Source organism: Sorex araneus, chromosome 5 (genome assembly GCF_027595985.1).
Source record: "Sorex araneus isolate mSorAra2 chromosome 5, mSorAra2.pri, whole genome shotgun sequence".
NCBI classification, from domain to species: Eukaryota; Metazoa; Chordata; class Mammalia; order Eulipotyphla; family Soricidae; genus Sorex; species Sorex araneus.
The window spans coordinates 169,891,322-169,898,715 of record NC_073306.1 but is presented as its reverse complement, the minus strand read 5'-3'; the positions used below and the strand labels follow the sequence as shown (position 1 = coordinate 169,898,715).

The 7,394-nt window shown below is 38.2% G+C and overlaps 1 non-coding gene across 1 annotated transcript; it reads right to left on the bottom strand.

The window, feature by feature from the left end:
* Nucleotides 1-236: 236 nt before the first annotated feature.
* Nucleotides 237-397, bottom strand: LOC129405468 (U1 spliceosomal RNA). The gene has a single exon (XR_008630607.1). It is a non-coding gene; the product is annotated as a U1 spliceosomal RNA (small nuclear RNA).
* Between the last annotated feature and the right edge of the window lie 6,997 nt (nt 398-7,394).

Genomic DNA, 7,394 nt, shown 5'->3' with positions numbered 1-7,394 from the left:
TATATTTTAAACAGCAAGTCAGAATTTTAATTTATTTTATACAATCTTTTAAATGATTTTTCAAAATAAATTCATGACTAAAAAGAAAAAAGTATATACATAATCTTATTTACTCACCCCATATTATTTGTAATTTGGAATATGCTCCTAGATATATTTTATATGTGAATCTGTGAAGTTTCAGGCATAAACAATATACATGAATATACAAGTTTTACTTTTAATTTTTTTCCTTTTCAGTGGAAATGCAAACAAAGGCCCCATTTCCACAAATTATGCAATTGAATCTCCCACATCTGAGCCAGTCACACAGGTCACCATATCTGGAGTGCAATGAGTGAGATTGCCCTGAAAAAACCACCTTCGTGGTCAAGGTATCTTCCTACTAGGTAAGTATATGCATATTCTACTTTTTAAGAAATTGAGCTGCAAAAAACACATTAGCATACTTTACTCATTTATCTCAGTATTTAAATCACACAATTAAAAAGGAAAATATACTATTTCATTATAGGTGTTTACAAAGTGTTTACCACGCTCTGGACTATCACTTTGTAAGACTAACCATGATAAAGAATTTCTGATTTGTTTTTCTATGACTGTCCTCACTTCTCAGATTGTTGAGCCCACTGGGGAAGAAGAGGTGTGAAAGACATTCACAAGTTGCTTTATTGCAATTTTTCAAAGACTAAGAGACCTTGCCAATCACAGGTCCCCAAGAGCTCCCCAAGAATGTAATCTAGCTTGGATGGAGAATGAAAAATATCTATTGATTATCTGCACAAAGTGAGATCATTCTTTAAACCCAAAACTTATAGTATCCATTATAGCATCCATTCTAACCATGAAATGGGAGACTTGAAATCTGGATTTTCTAGGGAAACTCAGGTTTTTGGACTTCAGCTTGACTTGTAGGTTATAGGACTTGGTTTACAGTTAAATTTGGGATTTCTCTATTCTGTTAAAATTTGATAATTGATGAATCTTCAAACAATTTATTATTCCTTGGCACTATTCTTTTTAAAAATAATTTTATGAGTGAATCATCATGAGGTACAGTTACAGACTTAAAAACTTTCATGCTTGCGCTTCAGTAATACAATGATTGAGTACCCATCCCTCCACCAGTGCCCATTTTTCCACCACCAATGGTTCCAGAATCCCTCCCACCATCCTCACCCCATCCCTTCCACCCCACCCCACCCCGTCTCTATAGCAGGGCATTCCCTTTTGCTCTCTCTCTCCCTTTGGATATTGTGGTTTGCAACAGAGGTATTAATGTTCGGTCTATAGTCTACTTTCAGCCCGCATATCCCATCCTGAGCGGGCCCTCCTAGCACCCTTTACTTGGTGTTCCCTTCTCTATCTTAGTTGCCTTTTCCCCAGAATGCAAGGCTGGCTTCTGAGCTGTGGAGTAATCCTCCTGGTACTTATCTCTACTATTCTTGGGTGTTATTCTCCCATTCTGTCACTTTATATTTCAAAAATGAGTGCAATTTTTCTATGTATATCTATCCCTCTCTTTCTGACTCATTTCACTTAACATGTTACTTTCCATGTTGATCCACCTATATGCAAATTTCATGACTTCATCTCTTCTAACAGGTGCATAGTATTCCATTGGTAGATATGCCAAAGTTTCTTTAACAAGTCATCTGTTCTCAGGCACTCGGGTTTTTCTAGATTTTCGCAGATTTTCTAGATTTTCTAGATTTTTTTTAGATTTTCTAGATTTTGGGTAAAGAGTTCCTTCGCACTATTCTTAATCAGGTTTTTTTTTGCACATGGAAAAATATAGTTGACATGATTTGGAATGGGAGTGGATTTGTATAGATGATATGTTCCAATTGATTCCAGAGTTCTGGAGCACAGACTCACCACTTTCCATCAGCTGTTCTTTTTTTTTTTTTTTTTTTTTTGCTTTTTGGGTCACACCTGGCATTGCACAGGGGTTACCTCCTGTCTTTGCACTCAGGAGTTACTCCTGGCGGTGCTCAGGGACCATATGGGATGCTGGTAATTGAACCCGGGTCGGCCGCGTGCAAGGCAAATGCCCTACCCGCTGTGCTATTGCTCCAGCCCCTCCATCAGCTGTTCTTGAAGGTTGCCCCAAACAGAGGGGTTGGTATTAAGGGATGACCTCAAGAAAGTAGAGAGCTTCCCAAGTTGCTAAGCATAGTCCTGCATGAGCAGGATAAACATCTGCTCATACAAGTCATTAAGAAAATACAAAGGTAGAGAATGTGGAACTTCCATGAGAAACACTTTGACTAAATATTTTTTTTAGTCATCAAGTCATTAAGAAACTACAAAGATAGAGAATGTGAAACTTCCATGAGAAACATTTTGACTAAATATTTTTTTTTAATTTTTAATTGAATCACCATGTGAAATGTTACAAAGCTTTCAGGCTTAAGTCTCAGTGATACAATGCTCAAACACCCATCCCTTCACCAGTGCCCATGTCTCACCATCAAGAACCCCCAGTAAACCTTCCACCCCACCCCCACCCCCACTTGTGTAGCTGATAATTTTCATTTTACTTTCTCTTTACTTTGATTACATTCAATACTTCAGCATAAAACTCACTACTATTATTTGGAATTTTCTTCCCCAAATCGAACCTGCTGAAAAGACAGCATTTGACAATTTGTTTTCCTTTGCTGAGAATGAAGAGATATGAGGTTGTCCACGTGGTTTTGGATTTCTGTATTATAGAAGCTAAGTCCAGGGAAATTTCTGCAAAAAATTGCATCATTGCAAGCTCTTACTTCTGTTTAGTGGGCTTTATAAGATGGCAGTCACCACACTGCCTCCCCTCGCCCCGCCCTAAGAGGAAAAGCCGAGAGAGAAAAAACTTTCCCCTCCTGGGGCGGCATGGGGCCATGGCTTAGTTCACAGTCTGGGGGCATTTCTGCAAGAAGCTGCTGGTGCTGAGAGTAGCTAGATGGCCTCTGGGATCATGGGCGTTCAGCAACGAAGGGGCTGCAAATGTGCAGCCGCCTGTATCACACATCTGGGCAGAGAGCAGCAGCGGTACTGGCCCCCCATCCCGAGATCTCCCACACGTTTGACTAAATACTTTTACCTCTTGACTCTTTTACTGTTTACCAAAAAGTGCAGTGAATTGCCTGGCCATTAGGCTATAACCAGTAATTTATGTATGCAACATATGAAACTTGTCTTTCAGACTTCTTGTGCAGAAATTTAATTTATTTTGTTTTTCTTCTTTGTGAACAATAGGATAAAGTTTATTTTTTCTGACAGCATTTTTCCGATTCACTTTTCTCTCCATTGGTATGCCCCTAAATCTAGCCCGAATAGAGAGCCAAGCACACTTCCATTCTCTTTCCTTTTTTCTTCCTTTCTGTTTTTTTTTTTTTTTTGCCACATCTAATGGTACTTGGGAGCAGTCCCTGCTGCTTGCTTGGGTGTTCCTCTCAGTATTACTCAGGGATCAGTGTGGTACAAGGGATCAATCCCCAGGAGCTAAACCCCAAGCATGAGGAAGGCATATGCTCCACTCGTTTGAGCTATCTCTCTGGTTGCAGATTCTCACCTTTAATAGGTCCTTCCTAATGAAATGTTAGGATGTTTAGGTTCTGTGCTAACTCTAGTCTCTCATTTCAGACAGTTGGTGGTGAACAGAGAGATGCTATTTATAATATTCTCTTCTCAAAGCATTAAAAGTTGCTATAATCATTGTCAGATGAGATCGGGCAAGTTCAGGGTGGTATGGCCATAGACAAAATTTACTGGTGCCCGCTCGAACAAATCTATGAGCAATGGGATGACAGTGATAGTTGATCATCATTGTCACTCATCACTTTAAATTTGTGGCAATTGAGGCATAGACAGATTATGTAATATGCCCAGGTTTGTATACATGAATCTGGCATCAAATTCTGAATTTTTCTTTTATGTTTTTAAAAAGTACAATATGCTACCCATCAATCATTACTTAAAATGTAGTTATCTGCCTAACAATTTTTAAAATGCCATCTTACAAAGCAGTTAGCTAGACACATGGCATTTTTATTATCTATTTGTATTAATTTTTCTCTTGACATACTTAAAAATCTCCTTTAAATGTAATTCAATATAGTTACTCTTATAAGAATGCAGATGAAATTTCTAACATCATGTTTTATTAACTCTCGGTAAAAATTTGTGTTAAAAAATAGCACATAGATATACAGATTCAATCTTAGCCACAGGGATTTGACGTGTTAGATGTTATTTGCTACAAATTCAAATAGCAGCTGTAGAAATTTTAATTGCCAAGCCACAATTTGTCACTCCCTGGGATACATTTTTCACTCTTATTTAATTTGCTATTTGGTGTTCTGATTTATATTTGTGTAAGTATCAGCCACTGAAATGTGTTTGCATCAGGCTCCTAATGTTCTCAAGTAGTTTTTAGTTTAAGCACAATTTCTGTTAGTGGCTCTGGACACCAGGGAATGAGTTGCTGCTGAGGAATAAGCCTGATAAGCAGCAATTTTTCTAGTTTACAAAATGCTATAGGATATATTTACTATAATCTCTGGCAACCCACCTGCCATTCGCCCAACAGAGTCCTTGCTTCCTCTCTCCCTTTCCCATCAAATGCCCACTGTCATTTCAGATTACCTCTTCCTTTTCCTCTCTAACAACAAAGACAAATTCTGTATAGATAACTCTAATCCAAGATTAGTAATGTTACTGAAAAATCCTAATACACTCTTGATCTCCTTGCCAGTGTCTTTCTGAAGAGAGGGATCACTGATCCTCAGTAAACTTGCTGAACTAGAGAAAACAATCACAAAGCACCATTTGTGAAGATCGTTGTCTTAAAAAAAATCAACATGTCTAATTTCTGCTCCAAACATGTTTGTTTTGTAAAATAGCTTAATTTTGGTTTTGTCTTTTTGTGTCACACCTAGAAATGCTCAGGGTTACTCCTAGATCTGTACTCAGGAATTACTTCTGGCAGTGCTCAGGAGACCATATGGGATGCCAGGGATTGAACCCAGGTCTGCCACATGCAAGACAAATGCCCTACACACTGTACTATTACTCCACCTTTCTCACCTTTATTTTGGACAATTATATTGTACATGTGTATAGACTTTCCCTCCAAAATCAGAATGACAAGCTGTTAGATTTTTTGTTTCATAGGCTCTATTTCCTTTGATCTCCAAATGCTGATTCTTAATAGTGCTGAGTTATTTTCATTATGAATCTATCAAAAGGCATATATTTTATGTATTGTTAGCTGAAAATTGTAAAGCAAGCCTATTATAATTGGCATGCTTACATGCTGAACCTGCAGTAAAGAGCTTTAACAAGGAAAAGGTTGAGTAAGGAAGATTTGCAGGTCAGTTTGTAACCTTTCACTGGCGTTCTTGCTGTTCTTCCTACCAGTTTCTTTCAGGCTAATATCCTCATTAATGTCTCCAGTAATGGAACTATGGAACTGAACAGTAAAGCATATGTTCAATAAAGACCCTTAAATGAATAACTAAGGAGTTCTTTCTATTCTTCCAGGAAATTTAGGAAATTGAACCTACATTTCTAATATTTACTATACACACACACACACACACACACACACACACACACACACACGCACACACGGTGGCATGAAAAGTAGACTATAGACCTAACATGATGACATGATGGCCACTTAATACCTGCATTGCAAATCACAGCACCCTAAAGGAAAGAGACAGTAAAAGGGAATGTGCCTGCCAGAGGTGGGTGGGGGGGAGGGAGGGGAGGGGAGGAGGGAGGGGGGAGTAGGGATACTGGGAACACATTGGTGGTGGAGAATGGGCACTGATGGAGGGATGGGTACTTGATCATTGTATGGCTGAAATGTGAGCACAAATTTGTAAGTCTGTAACTGTGCCTCACGGTGATTCATTAAAAAATAAAAATAAATAAATTTTTTAAAAAATTTTAAAAAAAGAAAAGAAAGGCCAAAACCACTGGTTTGCTACAGTGGTTAGAACTACCGGTGCGTGTACAGGAATACTTACAGGTATCAAAAGGTTGAAGAAAGTTCATCTAATTTGTAAGATGCCAAGCCTCAAAATACAAGTACTCTCTGTTCTAAACCTGAAAAACTCTCCTAAACCTGAAAAAAAAGATAAATGGGAAGGCAAAAGCTGAAATATTTCCAAAATAAATGTCCAGCAGTATCAGCAAAGAGTTGAGGTCAAGATTCTTCAAATATAATTTCTGCCACTAAGACTACTATTGAAACTATGCATGTCAACTGTTTCTCTATTTTACTTCTTACTGTATTTTTTTCCCATTTTACCTGCATTGGACATTGTATTGAATTTGTAGTTGTGTTCAGTATTGAATTTCGCACTTTAAATAGAAGAAGAAACAGGGCAGAGAAATGTTTTTTATAGGTGTACATATAGTACAAAAATGTGGGCCTTAGTAATAGTACAGTACACTTGCCTTGCACAAGGCCTATCTGGGTTCTGTCCCTGGCACCCCATATCCAATAAGGGACCCCATATCCAATGAGGCAGTCAGGAGAGATTCTTCAGTGCAGAGCCAGGACTATGCCCTGAGCAGCACTGGGTGTGGACCCCCCCACCCACCACCCGACCTCCCAAATCATTTCATTGCTCTTCGTTCAGAGATCATTTTCTTAGCTAGGATCTCCATCAGTACCAGAAAGGCCTAGATAAAGTGTAGCGTTTTAACAATGACACCTCAAGATTAATCTCATTTTGGGTACTAAGAGATCTCTGGATACTGGATTGATCTCAAACAATGCAAAATAATAGTGTGTTGAACTTGCAAGAAAAAGGCAAGAAGTTTATTATAGAATAATCATTTCCAATGATTATTCTTATTATTGTAACCCTTCCTGAGTGTAGCAAGGTGAAAAAAAAATTAACCGTAGCGACTGGAAAGGAAGCACTTCTTGGAAAAAAAATTGAGTGCTGATTCATAAACATCAGGATATTCTACCAGGATTCAATGTGAGACCCTAAAGGCTTGCGTATCACCTGAAGCCTCAACAATAAAAAGAAAATTTGTTTCTCTACATGATAAAAAGGGTTTTATATTTGTTTCTAGCTTTTAGTGACTCCTGAGAGAAACAAAGACATAGAGGTCAGGGAGGAACCAGAGAAGGATTTCTAGATGTTTGGGTATAGATAGTGAGTAGCAGCACAAACATCCAGTATTATGAGGACCAGAGTAGAAATGTCCACTGTAAACTCAGGGACTCCAAACATTGTTTTTATAAATCTGAAAAACTATTCTTGGTGTATCTTCTTTGTCCTTGTTATTTTCTTCATGTAAAACAATGAAAGAGGATTAATTTCCCATTTGGTGAGGAAGAGAGGATGATCACACATGAGGAATAAGGGGGCTGGAGCAAT